General features: G+C 43.8%; 2 pseudogenes; one reads left to right on the top strand and one right to left on the bottom strand.

The window, feature by feature from the left end:
• LOC124974101 (LIM homeobox transcription factor 1-alpha-like) overlaps positions 1–27,160 on the bottom strand; it is a 363,722-nt pseudogene that overhangs the window by 168,595 nt on the left and 167,967 nt on the right.
• The window catches only part of LOC124974115 (microtubule-associated protein 10-like), a 124,934-nt pseudogene continuing 100,189 nt past the window's right edge, over positions 2,416–27,160 (top strand).

Below are 27,160 nucleotides of genomic sequence, written 5' to 3'. Positions count from 1 at the left end.
GTGACAGCTCTTCTGATCATGACTTTTTTCATTTAGGAAAAGGAGAGTCATGCTCACATCTCAGGTCAGGCTCAGATGGAGAGGCTCCCATTAACCGGTCTCAGAGGTGTGTTCTGTAGGTACTAGTTAGGAATTACTTTCAGTTGTCAATAACGGGGTCTCATAAAACCATGTTTTGAACAACACAGGGGTTTATTTAATATCGCTTAAGGAGAAATCCAACTTGCTCATGCTGGTGAAGTGGCCCAAAGCTAAGGTCTTTTTGGCTTTCCAGATCTCTCCTTCCTCATTGACAAATGGCTGCTGCTGCTCCAGGGTTCACATCCACATACCCAACAGCATGATAGAAGAAACAAGGGGGGTATTGGCACTAATGTCAGGAACTCAAATCTTTCAAGAGCCCAGAGGACACATCTGAACATCTTGCTGGGCAGAATTATGTTGCTTGCCACCCCTGTCTATAAGGGAGGTTGCCGAGTGCATTCTCTAGTCTCCCTGAAGCAAAAGTCCAGGTTCCATTGCCTAACGAGAAGGGAAAATGGGTAACGGGTGACTCAGAGGGTTAAATGTGCAATGGGTCTGGGTGGGTAAGTGTGTGGAGGTCTTTCATGGCCAGTTAGCCTAGGAGGATGCTGGAAAACCCAAGGGAGCAGGTGTCCTTGGTTCTGTGTTGGTTCTCTGAACATGCAGTATGCTAAGCACAGAGAGGCTCCAGCACATAGGGCCGGCCATGATGTCCTTTCTCCACTTGGCTACAGCACTTTCTCAACCAGGGTCTTCCTGTGTTGCCCAAGCTGGCCTTGAACTCCTAGGCTTGCCTGATCCTCCTGCCTCAGCTTCTAGAGTTAGTGGGTGTTAAGGTTCAGAGGTGAGGTGTCACCCAAAGCTTGTGTGGGAAACAACGCAAGAAGACTTAGAGGTGAAGTGACCTAATCAGTGCATGGGTCCCTTACTAGGGACTAACAGTGAGACTGTGGGCAGGTGGGGGTGGCTGGAGTAGCTGGGTCATGGGGCGTGGCTTAGGGGTCTTACTTTCTGAACTGAGCTCAGTCTCTGCTTCCTGATGGTTGATGACCGGGTCCTCAGCTGCTGTCCTCTGCCATGTCCTTCCACCATGACCTTCTGCCTCACCTCAGGCACAGATAATGGAATCCATGGTCATGGACTAGGACCTCTGACACCATAAGATCCAAATGAACTTTTCCTCCTTAAAATTGTTCCTGTAGGTCTTTGGGTCACAGTGGTGATAAAGCTGGCTAAAACACTAGGGCTTCAGGCAGTGCCACCACACCTGCCTAGAGCACATCCCAGAAATGCTGCATTCCTCTCTTGCAGGAGTGTGGTTGGGGAAACTTGATGAGTTTAATCCAAATGGGAGTTTGGATAGGGTCTCTCTGGATCCATCTTGCACCAAGAGAGCCTCGAGAACAGGGTGGGATCCTCAGTGCCAGTCTGAAAATCCTGCCTTAGCAGGTGGAATTTAAGATGCCCATGAGTTGTGTAACCAATGAGGGGAGGATTGCTGCCATCTAGCAGGGGCTTCTGCCTGTTTCCTGACCTCAAGCCCTGTCCGCCAGCACCTCAGTCTGTACCCTGGGTCTCTGAGGCTGAGTGAGGGGCAACATAGGTGGGGTTACAAAGACCTATGGGCTCCAGGTGCAGAACTCTGCATGTCCCACCTGCTGTGCAAACCTGCAAGCACTGCCTACCTCCACACTGCCCACCCTTCTCCAGCCCTAGCACACAGAAGCACCCTAATGCAACACCAGGAAAATTGCAAATGAATTTGGGCCTGCTCTGCTGGCTGGTGACCAAGTGAGTGATGTCTGTCTGCCCTTGATCACCTGGTAGGCTCTGGAGGAGGCAGACACATGGAGGCACTGTGCCAGTTGTGCCAAGCTGCCCAGGGAAACAGATGGTGCTAAGTTCCCCATGGACAGAGCCCAAGTATGCCCAGGGTCAGTGCCTGGGACAAAGAAGCCAAGGGTCCAAAGGGGACTTCATCTGACAAAGAGACTGGGAGGTCCACAACCTGACACTAGCCCAAGTTCTGGCAGAGGAGCTGCTGCAGACTAGGGAGAGGGTAGGAAGAGCACTCTGCCAGGAGAAGTGCTAGGCAAACAGGAGGTCAGACGCAGCTCTGCAAAGGTCAGGTGGGCACCCGCATCCCTGGAGGCCTGAGGTGGGCAGGAGGTCAGTTGGCTGGTCCTGCCACCAGCTCTGCCTTCCCTTGGCACCAGACCCTTCTCTTGTAGTGATCCTCTGTCTCAAGAAGCCTCCATCCCAGGCTACTGTGACCTGGGGTACTGTTCATCTGCTCAACCCCATGGGTCTCTCTCCTGCTGGACTTTGTGCCTGAATAGAGAGATGGTTTCCACACTCAGGGGTCACCTATTAGCAGTATGTGAGGACGACATGGCCAAGACAGGTCAGGGGCCCTTGCCCAGAGCCTGGAGGGCCTGGAGACAGGGCCAGGAGGCCTGGCTGCCCCTGAAACTATCCCAAGCCTGTTGACCCCAGCTGGCACTCTCTGCCGGCAGGACCTCCCTCATGATGCTGTGGTCATGCTAGTGTGGAGGCAGCAGGCTCTGGGGCCAGGATGAGTTCCCTCCTGCATTCCCACCACATCCCCTGTGGCTTCCAGAGCTGCCAGGACAGCACAGGTGGGAAGGAACTGGGAGAAGTCCTGCCAGGTCCCCCTGAGTTACCCCACTTGGTCACTGCTTCTGCCAAAGAGGGCCTCCTGGGACAGAGCAGAGAGAGCTGGCAGTGTGACTCCTCTGGGTTTCCTGAGTGCAGCCTGTGGGCATGGGGTGCACAGCAAGCCCACCATCCATCCCCATTCGGAAGCCTCTGTGATGCTGGGCAGCTGCTGTGGCTCTGGCAGGCTGGTGCCAGCATCTGCTAGGACCGTGCCTGTCTCTGTAGCAAGCTTGAACCAGGTCCAAGCAGACTCTCTTGCTGTTCCCATGCTCAGCATGTGGACGGGTTCCAGATGAGCACACAGCAGAGGGGAGAGGTAGCAGACCCTCCTCCTCGGAATGGCTATGCCAGCCTCCATGGCACTGACTCCAGAGTGCCACTGCCTGGAAGGGAGACCAAGGATACAGTCAGACACTGACTGGAAATATCTTCCTCCGGTGACCTGAGGGGGTAAAGGGATGACTTGAGTACAGGTTTTGTGCAGACCCGGGACTCCAAACCATATCAGATAAGCTTCCTTATTTTAGGTCCTGCCAGTTGTGACCAGGACCCTGTCCTGGTGGATACACATCAAAACTGAAAGTTGACCATCTTGGATGTGCCATCCAGTTGGGACAGTTGGAAAGAAGCTTGGTCAAAAATCCAGGTCTTTGACTTCATAGGTGGCCACTGCTGTTCAGGGGAGGCAGCCTGGCCTCCAGTCAGAACCATGCTGCCTGCCTTCAAATTTCTATAAGGTACTTACGGGTTTCAGAGAAGCAGCCATGTAGAACAGGCCACACTTCGTTTCTTTTATTCAATCAAGCACCCAGCATTGTATTCATTAGTTGAATTAATAAAATTAAGGAAGACAAAAATTTCAAATTACCTCTAACTCTTCCAGCTTAGTACAAATTCATTTAGTGATTTGTAGGTAATGAGGTTTTAGGAGTCAGTCAGATATCATCTGGAAACAAATATCATTAGAAGCCTAATTAGAATCAAAGACACAGTCAACATTTTCCTAAGGACAAATATGCTATTGGAAACAAAACATCCAAAAATAGGCCATCCAGTTTTCTGCAGGGAAAATCAGGAAATCAAAAAACAAAGAAAAACACTCAGGAAGAGTGAAATTTCAGGGTGAGGCAGGGGACATGTCTTCCAATCCTTCTAGAAAAAGAAATACAATACTTGTTTCTCCTTGTGGAAGAAGCATTTTAAATACTCTGCTAAGGTGTATTTTAATTGCTATTTCAGAGGAATAATCATCATTTACACAAACACCCCCAAATTAGTTATGAGTTAACTAAAAAAAATTGTAAGCAGTTGGTAGAACAAATGAGTTATGTAAGCAGTTACAAAGATACAGAAAAAGCAGAGGCAAACCGGCGGAGCACGGTGGGGGAGGTTCATGGGTCCTCCTGTCCTACAATAAGCACCTCCTTAGGGCCGTGTCCAGGCATCGCCACGTCGAGGTTCATGCTCCCTTTGTGAACCTGGGGGCACAGTACAGGGCATGACAGCACCACATCACCACCTCCTGTCCATGTCTGCTGCACCCTTCTGCAGCCCCCCAGAGGTCCAGATTCTCCACGTCCTCTCTATTCTTGGTACTATCTGGTACTTTGTTAGGAACCCTTCTAAAGGGTGGGAGGTGGGACCGTGTCCCTTTTCATGGGGCCTGGTGTTAGGTTGGAATTTGAGTGCCTATATGAGGGAGAGCGGAGCAACTGAGGCAGAGGGCAGTGTGCCAAAACAGCCACCAATCAAACAGGCAGAAAAACTCCACTGACCCCTTACATTCACCTATCATTCAGCAAGACCCCCACCCATTCCAGCCTATAAAGACCCTGGGCAGCCAGAGCTATGTGTGATTTCTCCAGCTCCCTACCCTCACCTTTACCCCGGGGGGCTGGGAATTTAGCCCGAGAGCCGAATTCCAATAAAGCTTGCTTTGGCCACTTTCTGTCCAATTTTATTTGGCCACTAGCCCTACCCCTGAGCTTACACCTGGGAAGTGAGAGGAGCAGCCCATGTGTGCTGGGTCTCTATCTATGGCTACAGCACTGTCCAGTAGGCCAGGCTATGCAGAAGGGTGGCAGAGCAAAAGACCCACATTTCAGAAAGCAAACTGAAGGAGTGACTGTGGAGTCTATTTTTAGCTGGGCTGGATCTGGGCTCCCTTCAGAGGCTGCATCTACTGAGAATAATCACTTAAAAGAAGCAGAGCTTCCAAATGCCTGGTGTCAGTACAGCCTCAGTTGGGGCTGCAGCAGGGGTCCCTTGTCTCCTACTGCACTGAACAGTCTTCAGAGAACTTCTCATCCAGTGCCTGAACAAAGAGGAAACTCCCAGGGAAGTCCTACATTTCAGCAGGGAACTGCAGTGCATGAACATGAAACAGTAGGTGGTAGAAAGGAAGCCAGGGAGGTGGATGGGATCTGGTCTCGAGGTTCCAGATTGCTGGGGAGAAACTTATTTCATGCTATTGTTATTTTAAATGTAACTTGTGGTCTTCACCCTAATATAGTTGGTGGAGAATTTAGGAAGTAAATCAAAAGGCACGATGTGTGTGTGAAAGTGAGGAGAGAGGGGTCTCTCCTTGCTGTAAAATATGTGCAGAATGGCCCTCTTCTTCCAGTGCCTTGCACGAAAGACCAAGGCCAGGGCAGAAGGACCACCAGATGTGCTGGGTCTGTAAGACCTGTTAATAGGAGGGATGTCATTCACAGATGGCCCACTTACAGATACCCTTTATTGTAAGTGGTGACCTGGGACAGCTGTCACAACTAGACTCTGGTCAAGCATTTTGGTTTATTTCCCACATTGGAAGTTATGTAAATTATCCTTTTGGAGGATAAATAATATTATTACTAATTTAAAATGAATCCAACTTAGACCTAATTCTGTTAAGAGGAAGAACTATTAATTTCAATCTTGACAGTCTAAGGCTCCAGCCAGTCTTCCCTGGAGCAGAGCAAAGACTGAGGCAATGTGGCAGGCAAGCTCATGGAGTCCCTAGGGCAGGTTGTCACTGATGCTGCGGCTCCACTGGCATCTCTGGACATGGCACATGTTGATAGTGGTGCTTCGTAGCTAACAACCACCACTTCATTTCTTCCACTTCCCCTTGAAGGTGTGAAAAGAGCTATGACTATGTGAATGTATACACCTTTCTGATATTTGCTGGCAGGATTGCAATACCATTCTGCTTGCTGGAGATTTGTTAAACAGCAACCTAGTCATTGACAATATGCCAGGAAGTGCGTGGTCATGCTCAAACAACAGAACAGGGCTCCCTTGGTAACAGTGATCTTAGACTGAGTGAACAGACATCTCTGGAAGGGGGCCTAACAATCTGCACTTTCAGCATCCCCTGAGGAAGTATGAAACAATCTGAGAGGATGTCGCTGAGTTTGTGAACCTGAGCTGGAATTACAGTTATGAACAGTGAGTAAGCTGGTATTTCAACCCAGGACTATTCAACTTGAAGCCTGTGCTGATTCCACCATGCTACACTTCTTGTCAATGAGTCTTTGTTTTCATGACTCTTCCTTTCAATCATGCATACCATTTGGCTTATCAATGAACCCATGCTTTCCAATCCCTTGAAGTGCTGCACAATTTCACTCTCCCCTTCCTTTCTGGCAGATTTATCAGTAGGGTGTAGGCCACTCTTTCCCTCCAGTCAGTAGCTGAGTCCTTGTTAACTCTCCACCCCCACCTCAGCTCCTGCCTTCCTGCCCACTTGGCAGCCTTTTCTCGCCCTTCTTTAGTGAATGAATTTCCAGTTACAATTTCTATAGGCTCATTTAAACTATAATGCTGAGCCTTGGTTCTGTTAGAATTCAAAAGCTATTTCTTATGCATAATGAAAGTAGCAATCAAGTTCTGATGGTAACTCTGGCAGAGTTATGGGATGTTATATTAGTTTAATGACAGCCCATGGAAAAACTATTACACCCTCCTTGCCAGAAACTGAGAAACAGAAAGGAGGAAAAGACTGCGAATGAAAAGATCTGCATTTAAACACCAGACATGTTAACTGAGGACAAAGTCATCTCATCTTTACCAACAACAGAATATAAGGTGATATTATGGTTCTGGTTTTCACGGTGTTTAGGTGTGTGAGGGTGCAACCCAGGTAGAAAAGGGAACATGTGGCTTAGATTCCAGAAGCCTCTTGGTGTAAGGGATGTCTTTCTGAGCAGGCTTTTATCTGGGGTCCTGAATGAAGACCAGAGGTATCTGCTTCTCCTGACAGAAATCGTCACTCCAGGAACATGATGTGATCTGGAGCCTTGAAATGCCTCTGGGAATCCATGGAGCACAAGGGAGCTGCTGTAGCCTGTTTCTCCAGGAATTTTCAGAGGTGAGGTTCCCCCAGCTTGTCACAGCAAGCCAGCATCTGACAGGGGATTTAAACTATGGTTGAGGGCTTTGACTTTGCTGTTTCATGTTTTTTATATTAAAACTGCAGCTTGTTTTCATCTTTTAAAACATTTCCTCTTGGAATTGTCTTAATTTAGTTATTTATTACATCCTCACCTTCTTGTTATATACTTTTACCGGGGAATGGAAGCACTAGTGTCAAGAGAACAGGCAGTCCTCAACTCACTATGAAATTACCTCCTGAGGTACTCACTGTAGGCTGAAAACGTCACCCCTAACCTGCAGCACTGTAGCTTACCAAGCTGGCACAGACTTGCTCAGAACAGCGGACCACAGTAGGCAAAATCCCCTAAAGCAAAGCCCAGTTTATAATCAAGCACCGAATGTCTTATGTAATTGATTCAATACTTTATAAAACAATGGTTGTACGGGCAAACTTTCTCAATATTTTAAGATCAAAACTAAACAAGACAAATTCCAAGTTGGGGACTGTCTGTATTCCTAAATAAGGAGATTGAACTCCATTTCCTCCTAAGTGGCTCCACACAGGCTCCTCTTTCCTCAGCTCCTGGCAGCAAGCCCTTCCAGTTCGGACTGCCTCAGGCGGTGGGTTTGCACCCCTGGAAGGTAAGGGATGCTGGCCGAACAGACCTCGAAGGATCCTGGAGGGTGAGGGATGCTGGCTGAACGGACCTCGCAGGATCCTGGAGTTCGGGTTGTGGTGGAACAGACCTCACAGGCAGCTGGTCGGACTTCAGGGTGGGCATGAGGTCTGACCCAGGTGGCTGTCCCATACCGACCCGGGATGCCAGCTGCAGCTGCGCGGGCAGCGCAAGCGGTGGGGCCTGGGCGGGCAGGGGAGCCCCGACGGCGGCTGTCCGCACGTGGCCGCGCCGTCGGTCCTGCGGGGTCACCGAGGGCCCTGCTCACTTCAGAGTCTGGCCCGACCCCAGGTTACATGGGACCTGCCGTGATAAGCGTGCTCTGTCCCAGGCCTCGGCGTCCCAGCCAGCGCCCCCCGGATCCGGCGCCCTCGGCCTTCCGCCCTGGGGCCTGGCAGCAGGCAGACCCAGTATCCCAAGACTTCCGGTCGCCTCCTCGCCTCTCGGGAGAACGCGCGCCCCGCCACTTCCAGCGGCGGCGCTGCCTGGCAACCGCGATGGCGGTTGAGCAGCTCTTCTCGCTGGAGCTGCTGGTGGACTAGGTGCGTCTGGAAGCCGCGCTGCCGACCGCCCCGCCGTGTCCTTCCGGCTGCTGGACTTCCCGCCACTTCTGGTGCGCGCGCCCGCCAGGCCCACCGCGCTGCCCGGTGGCGCCCTGGGCTTCAGTCGCGGCAAAGCCTGCGTGTCCCGCCTGCTTCCCGCCGCGCCTGCTGGGCGCCTGCGACGTCCCGCAGCCCGCCGTCCGCGGGTCAGGCAGCCGGGGCACCTTCGCTCTGCTGGACCCGGCGGGCCTGCGCATTGGGGACCTGGCGCTGTTCTGCCGCCTGACGGAGCTGGGCGGCCGCGCCCTGGACCTCGATGATCCGGCCCCGGACCGCGGCCCCCGGGACCCCGCCGGCCCGGCCCTGGACCTCGGCCCCCAGGACGCGGTCCCCGCCGCCCTAGACCCCGCCGCGGCGCGGGAAGGAGGCCCCAGCCCTGCCCCCGTGGGCTCCGCGGAGAACAACAAACCTGGCCCTGCGGAGGCTGCGGACAGCAGTGTCAGCACCATCAGCACCTCCAGCGAGGAAGACGCCAAGCTGGACCTGGAAACCAACACCTTTTGCCCTCCTCCTCTGTATTACACTCCCTTGACCCAAGAAAGGACGTTTCCTGCAGGCGTCAAAATCACCATTGAGCCCCAAAGGGACGGACCTGAGGAGCTGGGTGATGCCTTGCCGGAAAAAGTACTTGTAAACCCTCCAACACATCTGAGCCCTCCAAAAGGTACAGATTCTGCAACACAGGAGACTCCTATGGTGTTTTTGAGTCTATCAGGGAGTCAGGATGTAGGAGCCATTAATGAATCTACATGTCGCCCTCAAACTGAGCAAAATACAATCAATACAATAAGGCAGTTTCCTTTGCTGAATTCTTTGTTAATTGAACTGTCCTTGTTATACAACCAACGCATGGCAAGTCTTACTCATGTGCATCCCCACTAAGCCTGATTGTATAGAACCGAGGATAAGAAGGTACTTAAGAATCTTGTGCCAAATCCACGTGTCAGTCTGAATCTAAGAAGGATAAGTTTTCAGTGGGGGACTATGAAAAGTCAGTGGGCCTTCACTGTAGAAAGAACCAAGTTGAAAACTGTAAGCAAGGTAAATATTTTGAGAACAGTGGCAACTGTCAAGAAAGGGTGACTAGGGGGCATCTACTTTATGACCTAACAAATACACTCAGACTCTGTTTAAGGCAGTCAAATCCTGACTTGTTAATAGTACATGAAAAGAGAGAATAGTACAGAAAAATGCAAGCACAAACGTTGGGTACAAGTACAAAATTCAGAATTCCATCCCCTAAAGTTAAAGTATTAAGCTTTGCAGAAAAAAGTCAGAAGCCACATCAGCTGCCTAGAGATAAGTATTTAGATTCAGATGCATCTTCTGCTGAAAATAGTGATACTTCAAGGCAAATTAGTGAAGTCTTTGATGAGCCCAGCACAAATAAAGAAAAAAAGACAGCTGATTGTGGTGAAAACAGAACCAGCAGTGGTTCTTTGGGAAGAATTATGAGTCCTGCAGGTTCCATTATTCCAAAAGATTGACTCCTACAAATATTTCAGAAGGAAAACTGGAAACCAGAGTCCAAAGTGTTTTCCAACAGAATGCTGTTGCTGACAGAATTGTAAATAAAGAAATAGATGATTGGCAGGTCAGAACCACAGATTATGATGTTCCTGCTGAAATGAGTGAAAATAGTTGCAATGAAAGCATCTCAGAACTGAAGTATTCAGATGATTTCACCAACCCTTGCTATTCAGAAGACTTCTACACCACTGAGGAGAGCAGCAAGAGTTTGCAAACTCATGCTAGCAGTCCAAGGGCAGAAATTTCATGTAACAGTAGGTCTAGTGGAGCAAGACCACCCTCCAGGAAAAGTAGCAGTGAAAAGAGTTCTGTTCTTAGCCCACTATTTTTGGCTGGATCACCAGTACTCTCACAAAAGAGAAGGCATCTTTCAAAGACTGGGGATAAAATCGTGGAGAAGGCATCTAGTAACTCCACCAGTAATTTATCTTCATCCCACGGAACTGAGGAAAAAAGAAAGCCAGATAGACCAAAATAGTAGGCATAACTCTAAGGGTAAAAAAAGAGGTCAAGACTTCTCTATGAAACCTAAAGGAGAAACTGGTTGCAAATGGTCAGAAAAAAGCCCGTTGCTGTGGAAATCTCTCAAGTGAGTTCTTACCTGCCTTCTAATTTGTCAGAACTGGAACTCAATGTTCTGGATGGCAGTACATCAGATCACTTTGAAGAAGAGGATGACATTGGTTCACTAAGAATTTCAAAGCAATACAAAGATATCTGTGAGTTAGTAATAAACATTTCCAGGATATATGGTGTAAAAATGTGCTTTAAAAAATTTATGTGTACTGTTAAGAATTTTAATTATATTATTTTAGTGTATAAATTATATGAATAGTTTTTATAAGAAAAGTAAATGTCATTCCTTTATGCTTAACTAGTATTCTACCTTAAATCTGATAATATTGATCATGAGATCACCTCATAACTTAGTAAGATTTCTTTACAAGTTATTTAAATTTAAGTGTATCTAAACTTTTAAAATATGAAACATTCTAAAACTAACTTCATTGAAAAAAATGTTAGTTAATAAGGATAGCTACAAATTTTAGTGGGAATAAGTTATTTAACAAATATATGACATTTTGTGAGATACAGAAAGATAAAAAAAATTTTTAAGTTATAGTTCCTGCTCTTAAAAGAGCTTACAGCATGTGTGTGTGTATGTGTGTGTGTGTGCAATGTATGTGTATTTATATATATATACACACACAGTATCAGAGAGGTACACAACCTGCGATTCACAATAGATGGGGTCCCTTTTAATAGTGTTCTATATCTTTATTTAACCACAATCTGCATGATTGCTTGATTAATGTTTGTCTTCCACTAGTCTGAAGTGTTGTGATGAGAAGGACCCTATTTTTAGCACCCAGCACAGTCCTTGGCATGACATTGAGATGCAATGAAAACATGTGTTAAACAAAATAAATGATTGCTAGCATTTAAAATACCTTATGAAAAGTTATAGAATTAAGTAGTTATAACAAGCAGGAACCCTGAAACGAAACCTGTGAAAACCCTTATCAAGACATGTTAAACTAATATTTTTGTTTGCTGCTGCATGTGAACAATCTTTAGATATTCTCTGAAGCATCTGGAGAGGAAAGTTTTAAAAAAAAAGTCTTCCTGTGTGGTTTCTTGAATAGGAGTTCAGTTTATTGCTTGTCAGTTGAGGTTCAGTGGTTATTTTTAATGTGTGAAAACTTGTTTTTAAGTTTAATGATAATTTATAATTTCTTCCATTGATTTTATACTTTGACTTATTCTGTGTTCAGATATCTGCATATATTCTTCTGAGCTCTAATTTTTTGTCTTTGAATAGGTGAAGGTCCTAATTTTCCTTTATTTATAAGTAATTAATTATATGGTATTATCTCCTGAATGATCATAATAGTAGGTAAGATTTAGAGAGATGGTAAGAAGAGAAGAGGGTGTTCTGTGTGGGGGACCAGCACACATAAAGGATTGATGGACACCAGCATGAGATTCATGGGAGATGGAGATTTTACCTTGATTTAAATAATAGGTTCTGCTACACAGTGATAGTTGAGTAATCCCTTTTACTTTGCTCACTAAGGTTCCCAGCACCAGAGTAAATTCCGAAAAGTAGGAATTGAGCTTTTAATTATTTTGAGTCTTTCTTCATCTGTAGTTGTAGCCATGGCTAATCATCAGCCAGACTTATTGGTGGCTGGGTGAGATTTCTAAACTCTTTATCACCAGTCATCCAGTTCAATAGGTGAGTTTCAGATCCTTTTTGTTCTAACTTGAATAAAATACATGGAGAGTTGTACAGAATGACAGTACATGAACCAAGATTTGCAGGATTTTTCTTTTCTCATTTTTAACCTAAATACAAAAAATAAATAAATAAATAAAAACACCTGACTTGGTCAAGAACAATGTATTCTTCCTCTTCCTGACTTTCTTCAGGAATCAGTCATGCCAAGCAGAAACTGACTTCAGGATGGGTATCTTGAGGTTGGAGTGTTGACCCTTCATGCATTTTCTTATTTTTCAAACAGTTCCTAGGTTTATTACACTAATAAGATATAGCCATTTAGAAAAAGTTAGAAAATTCAGATAAAAGCTTTTGCTTTAAAATATGTACTAAGGAAAGGTTATGGTCCTTTCCTCCCAAAATCCCGCTGAAGAGAGGTGTAAAAATAGCAACCTAAAGTTTACAGAAAATACCAGTGGTGGACAAGACAGTTGGAGGAACTTCTGGAAGATCAAAGCAGATGGGACTAAGTTCATGAAAAATGGGGCTAGAAATCCACCTTTCGGCATAGCCAGGAGAGCACTGCCTGAAGAAGACTCCATGGGTCAGAGAGCACAGCCACCAAGCCAGCAGCAGCAGGAGGCTTCTCCAAGTGCTAAGTTAAGTTTGGTATGGCTTTGTGCAGGGTGTCAGCACAAAGTTATTGTGGGAACACAATAACTGCCTTCCAGTCAGGAGGAAAGGGAGCTCTGAGTCAGGGCATGAGTGAAGACCGAATTTTCTAAAATACGAGGAGACTGTGCCAGCGCAGGGAGCACCGAACGTTTCCCTGCAAACCTAGGTAAGGGCCCTATCCGTGGGCTTTCTCGTTTCTGTGTGTCATGTCTGTCCATGACAGGTACACAGGAACGCTTCCTTTAAGTGCCTCTGGGATGCTGGTGGGGCCCAAGGGGAAGGAACTGTCCCAGTCCATCATAATAAAGCAGTCCGAAGCTTACAGAATGAGGTGGAGATGATGGAACTTGGCTTTGAATCAGATATTGAGTAGAAGAAAGCTTGGCATTAGGACTCTGGGTTTTAGAGGAGAGACTGTGTTTGTCCCAGAAAGACAGGGTAGATTAGACAAGCTCCCAGCTCCTGAGTAATAGTTAGACAACAGCCAAAGATTGATGTTGGAGAGACAGCATGGAATGGAGTGGCCCCAGAGTTAGGAATTGGTCATGACTGCTTGAAAGAATGTGTGTGTTTTTAATTTCCTTTTTGTTTTCACCTTGGTGTTAATTCAGCCTTTTTGAAGGCTCTAGTTCTATAAAAGCAATGGGGAATGGATTTGCTCATGGCTCATAATTGATTTGAAATCCTAGAGGAGGAGCCACAAGCCCCCAGAGTCTGCTTGTCCATATACTGAGAAAAAAAAAATAGGGACTCTTAGAAGCCCTTCCTTTCTACCAGAGATTTCTTCTTCAGCTGTCTGCTAAAACTTCAGAGGGCTTTGCATTTTCTTTTATTGAGGAAGGTATTCAATTGTAGTCTCACACCCATCAACTGCCTCTCAGAACTTGTGATTTCAGTATCAACTGGAGTGAACTGGGACTCATTTCTGGACCCAGGATGATGAAAAAATGGGTTGCTGTAGATATAGAAGAGCCTGTGGTTGCATTGTTCTGGAAATGGTTGCTTGCATATTCAGAATCTGTGAAAATGTTTGCAGGTACTTTGGGACAGCATTTATTAACCTGAGGCAAAAGATCATTCTAATCTGAGAATGTCCTGAGTGTGGACATGTGCTGCTTGTTGGCGATGCACCCTATTCCCAGTGGTGGCCTTGCCCGCAGTCAAGCACTCAGGAGGGCAGCCTCAAGTTTCCAGGTGAAACCTTCCATTCCGGCTGCTTTTCTGCATGTCTGATTTCTTGGGGCTGCTCTCCTACCTCCCTGATCACCTCTAAGAATGAGTGTGAGAGCTTCTTACTCAAATTATGGCCTTGCTCCTTAATGAAAATGAGGGGTACTAAAAAAAGTCACTTGATGTCATCTTTGTTGTCATTACTTCAGCACTAATGCCTCCTTACCTGGGTGAGCACTTCCCAGCTCACGAGGCCTTTCATGACCTTGTTTTGTCTTTACAAGAGTTCAGCGAACTTAAATGAGGAAACGGAGGCTATTTCCATACTCATTGCCTATCTCACATCCACAGAGAACTGACCCATAAAATTCATGTTCCTTCAATACTTACATAACTTCCACAAGCAGGGTGGACAGCAGTAGTGTATAAACAGATAAAATCCCAATTTTAAGCTTGATGCAGTGGCACATGCCTATAATCCCAGTGGCTTAGGAGGTTGAGGCAGGAGGATGGTGAGTTCAAAACCTGTGTCAGCAACAGGGAGGCACCAAGCAACTCAGTGAGACCCTGTCTCTAAATAAAATACAAGAAAAGACTGAGAATGTGTGCCCTGAGTTCAATCCCCAGTACCCCCCCCAACACACACCAAAAAATCCCAATTTTATGCTAATTTCCTGAAGTAAGCACCGTCATCATGAAATCTGCCCTCTTGGCTGATTTCTGTGTAGAAAACATCTTGTTGGCTCTTTGCTCAGTGTTGCACAGGGGTCTCCAGAACCTGGTCCTATTTTTGACTGAACTTTATGCCTGTTGGTCAGCAATTTCCATTTCCCCTCATGCCAATGCTGAGAGCCCATCCCACTCTGATTATACCCATCTCACCACTTTAGATTCCTCACATTGTTGAATCTGCAGTATCTTCTATGACCCAGAGTTCCCCCAGGATGTATATCGCAGAATGCCCTTACTTTTTAAAGGTAAATAGTATTCCAGTGTATAGGTGTCATGTTGTCTTTATCCATTCATCTTCCAGTGGACATTTAGGCTGCTTACTTGTCTTGTTATTGTGATTAATGCTGCTGTGAAAACAGAAGTGTCAATATCTACACAAAATCTTTATTTCAATTCTTTTGGATAAATACCTAGGGTAGCCCTCCCTTTTATTTCTGTCTTCTATTTTTATCTTCTAACTAAACCAATCAATCATTTGTATTGAACCAGTTGTTATGGTTTCCTACATCAAAAGAAAGCATCCAAGCCAGGTACAGTGGTGTGTATCCGTAGTCCCTGAGACTCCAGAGACTGAGGTGGAGGGATTGTAAGTTCAGGACCAACCTAGTCAACTTAGACTCTGTCTCAAATTTTTAAAAAATAATAAATAAAAAGAGCTGGAGTTGTGGCTTAGTGGTAGAGTGCCCCTGGGTTCAACCCTAAGTGCTGGTGGGCAGAGGGAGCATCCATCTCATGAAGAGAATATATACTATCATAAATCTAGGTGTAGTATTAAAAATGAGCAGAAATTGTTAGTTAGATGGTGGTTAGAAACAAAAATATGAGTTTATAGGAATTTGGACCTAGAAAATACACATCATTTAGTTCAACTCCTTCATTTTATAAATACACAGTCCAGGAAAAAGGAGTTTCTTAACCTTTCCCCCTTACTTCAAAGTTCTTTCCATTAGAAAATACCATTTTCATATGTCAACTGGGAATGTAGCAAACCCAAATTGTGTGTGTGGCAGACATTCTGCACCACTTATGTGGAGAACATTAACAGAAAGTTAGCTTATTTAGAGAGGTGGGAATGCATCCTCTGTTCCTGGGAGGGCATCCTGCCCAGACTAGGTCAGGCAGAGTGTGGGCTCCCTCCACTCACCTCCTACCCACCTTGGTCAGTCTTCCACACCTGGAAAGTGGAGAAACAGTAGTACCTCTGGATTACCAGGATTGAGTGAGGTGTGTTGTAGGTGGGATCAGCACATCCCTTGTCCCTGCTGGAACAAGATGGCCCTCCTTTCTTCTCCAGATTCCTGGCTGACACACTTTGAAGCCAGCAAGACCCGAGTAGAGGACCAGGTAAGCAGCGTGTGGACCCCTGTCCATGCAGGGCTACCTTGAGAATGTAGAAGAGTTACAGCTGATTTGTTGTGCACAATGGAAAATATAAAGCCAGAAGACACCGCGGCAAATCAAGAGAGAGGCTCTGGAGTGAAGGAGAGGGCTTTCTGTGTCGCACATTTGGAAAGGCCCTGATTGTGTTGGCTATTAGCTGACCATGGTCATCTAAGCTGGTTGGGGCACATGGCATCACCCACAGGCCTTCCATTGTGTCCTCCAGTGCACGTAGAATTCAGCGCCCCTTCTGGGCAGAGCTGGTGTGTGTCATTCTTGGGCATACTGCCTTGGGGGTGATTTGCTTCCTGTCTAGAATCTGGACATTATCTTTTAAAATTCAATTTTACAGTCTGAACTAATGTACCTGCATTTCATACTACTGATAAATTTGGCTTCTAAAATGTAGATGGATGGACTCATAGTACCTCATTGCCAGAGCTAATGTAATTCTACCTACAGTGTTTTCAGTGCAGAATACAGAATTATTGAAAAACAACCATTCTTTAACTATTTCTGTTTATTCTGTCAGTTAAGGTTGTTTCTGTGGAGTTCGTGAAGACCGCTTCTAGAATGTTTCTCTACACTAGTTTTAGACTTCTGCAGTTGGGCTGCATCCTCATATGTTTTTTTTGGCTGGTGTTCTGAGCTTGTGCATGTATAACAGTCTGGAGCACTTCACTGTTGGGGCACACATATAATGACACCCCTTTTCACTCCAAAAGATGCTCTTTCTCACACTTCCACATTGGCAGGAGCCCAGCACCAGCTCTGAACTCCACTGCCACATGGCTGCCTGCTTAGTGCTTACTGGTGCCAGGCCAAGTGACCTGCTCATCACTTGGCCTGGCTTTCAACTTCTGTGACTTCCACTGCTGTGACAGTGCTGCTTTTGAAGACCTGTCATGCCAGTCATGATTTTTGCATAAGCACCAGGGCAGGTGTGATTTGGGATTTTACTTGGGAGCTTGCCTTCATGAGGTGGGAGGCCTGGAGACGTGTGGAATGAGGGTCCTACTGCAGGTTCTGTTTTCCAAGTGTTCCTTGGGCTCTTTAAGGCCCATGCCCTCCAGAGAACTCTGAGTATCTGAAGACATCAGTCTCAAGCATGTCTCATTGTTCTGAGCACCTAATGGGAAGGGCCGTGGGCTTGATCTGGCTCCCCACTGAAGTCTTCTTAGACCTGCATAATTTGCCTTTTTTTTCTTTTCTTGGCCTCTATCCAATCACAGAAAGGATTTCAGATTCTTTTTTGTTGTTGTTGTTGTTGTTGTTGTTGTTTTGTTGTTGTTGTTGGTTTTGGTACCAGGAATTGAACCCAAGGGTACTTAACCACTGAGTCACATCTCCAACCCTTTTTAATCTTTTTTCTTTTAATTTTGAGACAGATTCTAACTAAATTGCTTAGGGTTTAAGTTGCTGAGGCTGGCCTTAAACTTGTGACCCTCCTACCTTAGCCTCCCAAGGCTCTGGGCTTACAGGCGTGTGCCACTGTGCCAGGATTTCAGATTCTTAAGGTTGATGAATATGATTCTAGTATTTACACAACCAAAAGTGACTTTTGTAGTTTGTAAGAAGAAGAAGAATACAAGAATTTTTTCCTGAAGAGTTTTCTGTGTCTCTTTATGTTCATTCCCATGGGAGAAGAGCTGGCAGCACTAACCTAACATGAGTCAGTCAGCGTTACCTGCCCCGGCCACCTCTGCAAGTGTGTATGTGGAGCACGTCTTACTTGTTTTCTTCCCCCAGTCACCACAAAGAGCCTCCCACAGTACTTCCCATAAAATATATTTTTAGTTAAATTGTGCTACTGTAACAAAACGCCACAAACTGGGAAACGTATAAGGAAGAGAAATTTGTTTCTCACTGACCTGGAGGCTGCTGGAGGTGCCAGCAGGCTCAGTATCTGTTAAGGACCTAATCCACTTCCAAGTTAGCACCTTAGTCCCCTTATCCTCCTGTAACGGACTGACAGATTTGACTCCATGGAAAAGTTATAGGCCAGGCTATATGGGATAATGACTAAACAGACTCCATTTTCCTCGGAGACTCCCATGTTATTTAGGAAATGCTTCTTCCATGGGAACACCTCCTCTGCACCCATCAACAGTTTCTTAGCAATACAAAATGACAATTCTTGTATGATAAAAAAAAAACTGTTCTTTTTTGATTCCTAGTTTTCATAAACAATGCACTATGTTAACAGTGATGTCAACAGTGATTGTGTGGATGTTAGTAACCACTCTTTTGTTTGTACCAAGGTAAGGGTCATTTTGACCCACTTCCCCCTTTGCTGATGATTTCATGTTAGCTTGTAATTTTGAATCATAGCAACAGACACTTATAATTGATGTACTGATTTTCGGTATATAAACCCTGCAACCCTGTGGTCAGGGCTGTTCTCCCAATAGCCATTTTTGGGGCATTGTGTGAGACAATCAGCTGGCTGGCTAATAAAGTCTCTCAAATTTGGACTTCTCAGTGGTGATCAGTCTGTAAGTTAAGCCCCACATCATTTGGAGGGCCCAGTGAGATCCTTGCTGCCTGGTGGGTAACCACTGCTCACCACTGACCTGAAAACTCCTGCAGAGGGGAGAGACCACAATGTTGCTGTTAGGGGAAGGTCTCTGAGAGATGTTCCTCAGCCCCCGGCTGCATGGTGTGTGGAGCCCCGCCCCAGGACTGAACTAAATCCTCTAAGAGTCACCTGTTTCTGTGCCCCTGGGGGACCGATAAGTCTTTTTCTGGCGGATCTGTATCTGGAGACTCTGAGGAAGGCTGGACACAGCATTGCTTCCTGAGTCTGGGACTGTGGCAAGACGTTGCCTAGGCCCTCAGCTCAGAAATCAGGAGTGGCCACTTGTCATTGTCTTTGGCATCTTACCTGTTCTGTGTTTGTTCGTCTTTTTCTGTTTTTTTTTTTTTTTTTTTTTTTTGCTGCCCTTGAGTGTGGACATGGGTTGGCCTCCCTCATGTTTGTCTTGTACCCCCTTCAATGCATATTGACCAATTTCCAGGAATTCCAGAGAAGGGTCACTGACAACAGGACCTGGTATGACATCTATTCTCTCTCTAAATGCTATGCAAGAGAATGGCCAACTTTCACTGTCAGATGGCCCCCTTAGAGGACCACCAAATTGTCTTTGGGCTGCCTGGACATCCTGACCAAATGTCTTATTTTCAATTTTTAAAAAAAAAATGGTTAAAAAGGTTTTTAACCAGGTTCACTAAAACTTACATTGAAATGTAAACTGCTGCCAACAATAACTCCCAACTATTGAAGTTGGTCCACCAAAATGCCAGGCTAACATTTTGATGGCTGCTACACAAAAGACCAGAGAAAACAGTTTAGAACAAGACCCCAACCTGAGGGGTCTCTCCCCAGGAGACCAATGGAAGCAGTTCCCTTGCCATCTTTTCAGGAAACTCTTTCAGGGAGGGATGGGGCATAACCTTTGTCTTTGAATTCTTTTCATCTCTGATGAGCTGAACCACATCAGGATGGTGACCAAAAAGACTTTTAAAATTCTACTTTTAAGTTCATCATTTTGATCTGGTGCACCTAGGTTAATTTTTTGATCAGACCTATTCTATCCAACTATAAACTCTTTCTAATGCTCTGTTTCATTCAGAGGCCTGTGTATAGGGTTAACAATCTAATGGATTTTTAAAAATAAGCCACAAGGCCTTTGTCCATCTGTTTATGTATATGTACACCAGTGTATTGTCACCTCTACATATGTTTGGTACCAATATTGACATATGAGCTCATAAATTAAAATTTAAAAAATGGATCCAAATGATTTGGTTCACATGAATTAAAAGGTTTTTAATTGGGTGTACAAAAGTATGGCTTTCAAATTACTAACTCAGTTTTGTTTCTGGTGGTCAAAAAATGATAAAAATGTTAATTTTTTAAAATATCTAATATCCATTTTTCTAGATTAGAGTTTTCTTCAACAGGGAAGAAATGACTGATGCTGCCCAATATATTTCTCTCATATCTGGTATCTGGTTTAAAAAAATAAAACTAAATTAGATTTCACTTATATGGGATTGATCATGGATATGTTTGTTAGAGATATCTGATGGATTTACAGAGTTAAAATGCTAACTGCTAAATATAACATCAAGTACTCTTAGCTCCTTAAATTCCATAGGGTAACATACTTAAAACATTATTGGTGTTTTTATAAAATTAATTAATAAAAAAGATTGAAAATTACTTTATGTCATCACTAAAAACAAGGTCACTAAAAGTCTCAACAGGTATAATTCTATATAAAGGGTCCAAAAGATTCAACTGCATTTTAAATAAATTTCTATAAATAACGTATTTCATCTTGTTAAAATGGAATAATTTATCTAAATTTAGAAATTTTCAAGGGTTGTTTCAGAATATATTTTTTTAACAAAAAGGGGATCAACAGATTAAATTAAAAGATTCTAGACATAAAAACATATTTAGTAAAAAAAATGTTTCTAGGTAAAAAAAGTATGTGATAAAATAAAGCTATAATACATCTAAGTAAACAACAAGAGGGTCTAATTAAGTGATTTTAAAAAGTGTAAATTAAGGGTAAATTTTAAAAGTTTTATGTGTATATATAAAGTAACACAACAGTTAAAACTATTCAAGGTTTTTCCCTAAGGTCAAATATTAATGAACTAATATAAACCAAAGTTCAGTCTATATGCTAAAATGACAAATAATTCTTGAAATATTAATTTACTCTTAACAGTATGTCTGTTAAGTTTTATTCTCTAGAACAACTAGTCTTTGAAATTAGGAGTTTATACAACTGGTTAAACAGCAAATGTTATTTTAGAGTATTGTACTGTATTACAAAGTCTAAATTTTTTTTAAAAGCTAAACTTGGTTAATATAAAAACATCAATGTAATTATGATTCTATTACTCTTCTTTGTATATTAAATGTGTTATATCTTCCAGGTATACAAGTCTTTAAAATGAAAGCTTTAAAAGAACATTTTATCAAGCTGGCGTTCTCCAACCTAAAGTTGTAATGGTAATTTTAAACTTATAAGAATAGCAAATTTTATTGGTGATTTATCCTTTAATATTCTGTAACTGGACCTGAACTTTATGTTACCTTATACATTGGAATAAAAATGTAAATATATTTCTAAAAGTTAATGAGAGACTGATTTGCTTACAGGTTAATGTTGTGAAACATTAAAGCATTTTGCCACATTACTACACAAAAGAAAAATTAAAACCTCTCTCAGTTTTCTTTAATTCATGTTTTAGATGTAATATATTGTGTTAACATTCATGTAGACTTAGGAAACAATATATAAAAACTTTGTAAAATGATTTGATAAAGAAGACAAAGATCAATTTCAGAACTAGACCACTTTACCTAAGGATTGTGAAGAGCCCTGCCTTACCTAAGATAAGGCTCTGCCTCCCACCTTACTACATGTTAGAGTGACTCCAAAATAAGCCAGACCTCAATTCATTTAAAGTTATATTCAAAAGATTGGGGTTTTTGTTGTAAAATTACTGTGATCTCAAAAGGGGGATATAATATGTACTTTAACTGCTACCTGTTAGTGCCTTAACAAAAGTATATTAGGCCATCATCTATAGACAGGTAATAAATAAAAGGGGTAAAAATAACTATGTAATTATAAACATTAAAGTCTCTTACTTTAAGACTGATAAGACTGGTTTGCTGGATTTTTAACACCAAGATTTAAAAATTAAAATTAAGATAAAAGGGCCAAAAAAAAAAAAAAGAAAAAACAAAACAATATTTGGCTCTTGCCCTCAGTCAGTCTGAATCCAGAGAACAAAATAATGTCTCTAAGGAGATTTATAACTCTGGGCCACATGACTGCCCAATCAGAGAGATTGATGAGACCACTAGAGGATGAAAAGTCAATCAGTGCACCCGCTGCAGAGGAGGGTCACTGAAAAGGGAGACATCCCTGATTTTTCCAAAGAAATCCACCTCATCAAGGAGACCCTACCTAGCAAATGGCACTAAAGGAGCTAAGGAGCTGCTCTCAAGTTCCCCATGAGTGACCCCTATGGGAACTCAGCTGAATCTTAACAACAAATAGAAAGAAGGTCAATTTGACCAACTTCATCTTAAACACCTAGCAAAAACAGTTAAAACCAAAACTATTATGACATTTTAAAATGTCATTCATGAACATTTTAAAAATAACAAAATAGTTATTTTAATGTGATTTGAGAGGTACACTTGTGTTAGCCTCCAAAAATAAGTAAAACTGGAGGAGACAAAAAAGATTCTTAGACAAAAATGTCTGATAACTATCAAGAGAAACTGAGAGATTAAGTTTTTAGTCAGTTTAAGGCCTACAGATCTTCCTAACTTCTGATACAGGTAGACTTAATCAATGTTTGCTAGTATGATTCTCTAGCCCTAAGTGACAAAGATAAAGGAATTTCTAAGCACAGAGGTCATGCCAATAAAAAGATATTTACAAAAATCAGGTGACATTAGGTAACTTAACTAAATGTTGTATTGACATTCCTGATAACTCCAACAATGTTAAAGATTTACAATTAAGGTCTTATCCTCTCCAGCCTTGTTAGGCTTTGTTAGGCCTTGTTATGGGGACAATATCTCAGCAATTCCACCTCCTGGTAAGAAATTATTGATTTCTGTCATCTTCATGCTATTCATGACATGTTCCAAATGCTATTTATTTTGTATTCATGTTTTCTTGTTTCTTTCATAGAATCAGAATTTTACCCCAAATTCTGAAAAGGGACTTCAAACTGCTTGCCTCAACTCATGTGGCCCCTTCTCAACTATAAGCAACAAAAGGGTCATTGCCCTTTTTCCTTACAGCAGTTAAGAAGTCCCTAAAATGAAAGGAGTAATAAAAAAATTTAAAAGACAGTCAATATAGATAGGTAATTTGGTTGAATCACAAAAATAAAGGCCACTTTGGGTCCCAAAACTTGGAGGCATGAAAACCTCTGAGAGTTGAAAATGTTAATGCTTCCAGAGCCTTTCCTCCACCCTTAGCAAGATAACCTGCTCCTGCTCCAATCTGTTATTAAATCTCTCCAACAGGTTCAATTTATGAGAACCAGCCCCAAGGGACCACTGATTTCCAACACCCATTCCAGCCAGAAGACTACGTTCTATGTCAAATACTTCCACAAAGGACTAATAACCACCTGAAATGGAGGGGACCTTACTCAACATGGAGTCATCACATCTGAGTCAAGACAACAGAAAAATGGACAACCCTTAGAGACCACACCACCATCTAAAGATAAGACCGAAAAATGTTAATCATGTTTTTCTTCTTGCTTAGACTATGTTATAAGGCCTGGGCTACTAAAACAACATTCTTTGTCCATCAAATTAATGTATATACATGGCCACTACAACCCCTTACTTAATTTAAAAGACAAGTCAAGGATTCTTACACCTCTACAATGGTACTTGGGACTTCCTCAGGCCCATATGACAACCATCATGGGCCCTGAGGGAACATGGTTTGCTTGTATGTCAGGAGTAACTCCATGCCTGGCTCTTCAGCTTTTTGAGATTACCAAATGGGGTGAATTCTGGGTTACTGTTCACATCTTCCCCAGGTGTACTATTATGGGGAGGGAGAAAGGGATTATCTGGGGCTAATACAACCATATAAATTAGTGGCCCCTGTCTTAGTTCCCCTCCTAATGGGATTAGGTAGAGCTGGCTCCACTGTATTCACTACAGAAGACCAAAATTTCAAACCATAAGTAGACAAATAGATATAAACTTAAGTAATTAAAAAACTCTGTAAGCCACTTAAAAAAATTCCCTTGATTCACTTGCTAAGGTAGTTTTACAAAACAGAAGAGGGTTAATTATGCTGTTTTTAAAACAAGAAGGATTATGTATGGCCTTAGGGGAGACATGTTGTTTCTATACTTACCACTCAGGTGTCATTCATGATAGTTTATCTTTGATTAGGAAAAGACTCAAGAAAAGGGAGGAAAAGCCAAATTAGAAATTAGTACCAAAATCTGTTGGTCCCCCTGGTTAACTACTTTAATAACCACAATGGCAGAACCTCTCATCCTAATTATGATGGGACATTTAATCAGACCATGCATGATAAACTGTTTGATTCTGTTAGAGATAGAATCCAATCTGTTAAACTAGTGGTGTTACATACCCACTACAATCACCTCTTCACTAATAATGAATCAATGATTTGATTATGTACATAAAACCAGTGGGGAATGTGATAGGTTGACAGATTTGACTCCATGGAAATGTTACAGGCCAGGCTACATGGGTAATGACTACACAGACTCCATTTTGCTCTGAGACTTTGTGTTATGTAGGAAATGCTTCTCCCATGGGAACACCCTGCTCTGTACCCATCATCAGTTAGTTAGCAATACAAAATGACAAAATGACAGTTCTTATATGATAAAAAATCTTTCTTTTTTGGTTCCTATGTTTCCTAAGCAATGCACCATGTTAACGGTGATATCAACAGTGATTGTGTGGATGTTAGTAACCATTCTTTAGTTTGTACCTAAACTTCCCTCTCTGCTGATGATTTCAGATCTCATGATGTTAGCTTGTAATTTTGAAACATAGCAACAGACACTTATGTTTGATGTACTGACTTATGGTATAAAAACCCTGCAATCCTATGGTTGGGGCTGTTCTCCCAATAGCCATTTTTGGGGTGTTGCATGAGAGCCCGTCGGCTAAAAAATACTCTCAAATTTGAGCTTCTCAGTGGTGATGGATCTGTGCTTAAGTTGAGCCCCATAACACCCCAAAGAAGAGAAGTGTGTCCTCATAGCAGAAGGAACAGGGCAAGGGAGGTGACTCCCTCACAAGCCCTTCCATAGGACACCTGTCATTCCTAAGGTGGAACCCTCAAGATGGTCAACTCCCCAGCCTTGCTACCCTGTGGGTCTTTGTGGTAGAACTTGTTGCCCAGATTGATTGTGGATCTGATTTTATATTATTAAAACTGCCAAGCAGATTGTTGTTTGCTAGTTTTAAAGGTTTAGAGTCCTCTATAGATGTTGTAAAACATATACAGTTTAAAGTTTTTTTAAATACGAGTTTGAAAAGCAAAGATTGTGGGATCATGTTCTGTGCCCTGGAGCCAGTGGACAGTCCACACTCCATCCGACCTCTCCATGACCCTCTATGGTTCTCCGCTTCTTCCCCTTGGATGTCCTCAGATTTGCTCTCTTCTGGTTTTCTCCAGAACTGTCCTTCAGGCTCCCTGTCTCTGCTCTGCATCCTAACACTGCCCTCCAACTCTTACTCCTGCTTCATGACTCTTCCCATGGCCTCCCTCAGCTCACCCCACTGCTTTGAAAGCAACTGAGGCAGCTTCGCTCCCCAACACGACCCTCTCTCAAGGTGCAGACTCCTCTACCTGAAGTGTCTACCTGAAGTTGTCTGCCACAAGTGTCTGAAGGTAGCGCACACTGTGGCTTGATTCCCACCCACACAGAAGCATGCTCTGGGTTTCCTGAGCTGAGGGCTCTCCCTTTGCAACCCAGCCATCTCCACTGTGGCTACCTTCACTGTGCTTGGGGTGACCCCTGTGGGTGGCACCAGTAGACAACTGTGGATTCTGGCTTCTGCCTGCGGTTTGTGGGTGGTGGCACTGACAGGAGGGTGGAGGGCAGGAGAGGGCAGTGGGCCTGAGTCCCCAGCCCCCTCCTGTGGCCAGCCTTGGGTAGATCATGCGACAGTCCTACCAAGACAGTCATGGCTCTTGTGGGACAGTCCTTTATGGCTGTGGTCACTGCAGCAGCCCTCAGCTCTGGGACTGACCAGCCCCTCTGCCTTGGTGCCCTGGTCTCTGGTCCTGAGGCCCTGTGCCATTCCGAGTTGGTCTCCCTGACTCTGCCCACCCTCCACAGAGCTCTTCGTGAGTCTGCTGCAGTGCACTGTCTAGTCAAGGGCCTGACTGTGCCCCTTCCCAGCTTAGCACCAGCACCAGTGGGCTGCTCAGGCAGAGGGCTAGCAGCACCCTCCCCTGCCCGCTCCACATCCCATCACCCTGTTGACGCCACTTCCTGCAGTCAGAGTCCAGCTGCCTTTCTCCCCCACTGCTGGCCCTTTGCTGGTCTTGGCTCATCTAATCCACTAATTGCATGGTTATGTGATCTCTTAAAAACAGAAATCAGGCCACATTCTTTCTCTACTTAAAACTCATTAGGACTTTCAGAGTAAAATCCAAATTCCTCTCAGCAGGCCCACAGGCCTGTGTGCTGGAACCTCTGTTCCCCCTGCCCTGCTGCAGGCAAGCCACCTCCCTGCTGTTGCTTTCACACCTCAGGATATTCCATGCTCCTCCTTGTCACCTCTTTGGAGAGGCCTTAGGACAGTCATGTCAAATTCCGTTTCTCATCTCAACTTCCCTACCTGCTGTCTTCTGCATTGCACCTGGGCTACTCCTATAGTCTCCTACAGCATATGCAACATGTAATTATGACTATCAGTAGTTTTTATGCTTGTTTACATCCTTCCTTGCTCATTTTTTGTCTTCTTCACTTGTCTATAAGTCTCTGATGGCAAAGACCATCTTGCCCACCACTGTAGATCCAGGTGTAACAGAGTGCTTGCTGGCATAAATGGACGTGTGGGTGCTGACTTTCAGTAAACATTTGTTCATTGCACAGAGGCTTAAATATTCAAGTGGAGGAGAAACAAACAATAGTACTTAAAAGGTTCACAAGACGAGGCAGCAAAACTGAGGAAATGATTTTACATATGTACATGTGTATTTGTCCCCACCCCAGGGGATGACAACTGTTCATCTGTTGGAGATCTAGAAACACCACTTACTGCAGAAGAAGTTTCAATTACACAGTGAAGATTAAAGTTGCAGCACTTGGGAATAATTACAATGATGTTTTCCATTATATATGCTCAAGAAGAAAAGAAGAAAAAGGAAAGATCGACATGAAAACCCAATGGAAAAACATTTCAAACACTAATCAAATGACTATTACAATCCCAAGAAAATTATTTCAAAGTCTCAGATCTTTGGTCTGAGGCCTGAAGACTAATCCCTCAAAGACCTGGTTTAACTCCAGGATTCCAAACAGTTCAGCCTGAGCAGGAA

The sequence above is a fragment of the Sciurus carolinensis genome, unplaced genomic scaffold (assembly GCF_902686445.1).
Source record: "Sciurus carolinensis unplaced genomic scaffold, mSciCar1.2, whole genome shotgun sequence".
In the NCBI taxonomy this organism is placed as follows: Eukaryota; Metazoa; Chordata; class Mammalia; order Rodentia; family Sciuridae; genus Sciurus; species Sciurus carolinensis.
This window is presented reverse-complemented; position numbering and strand designations above follow the sequence as displayed.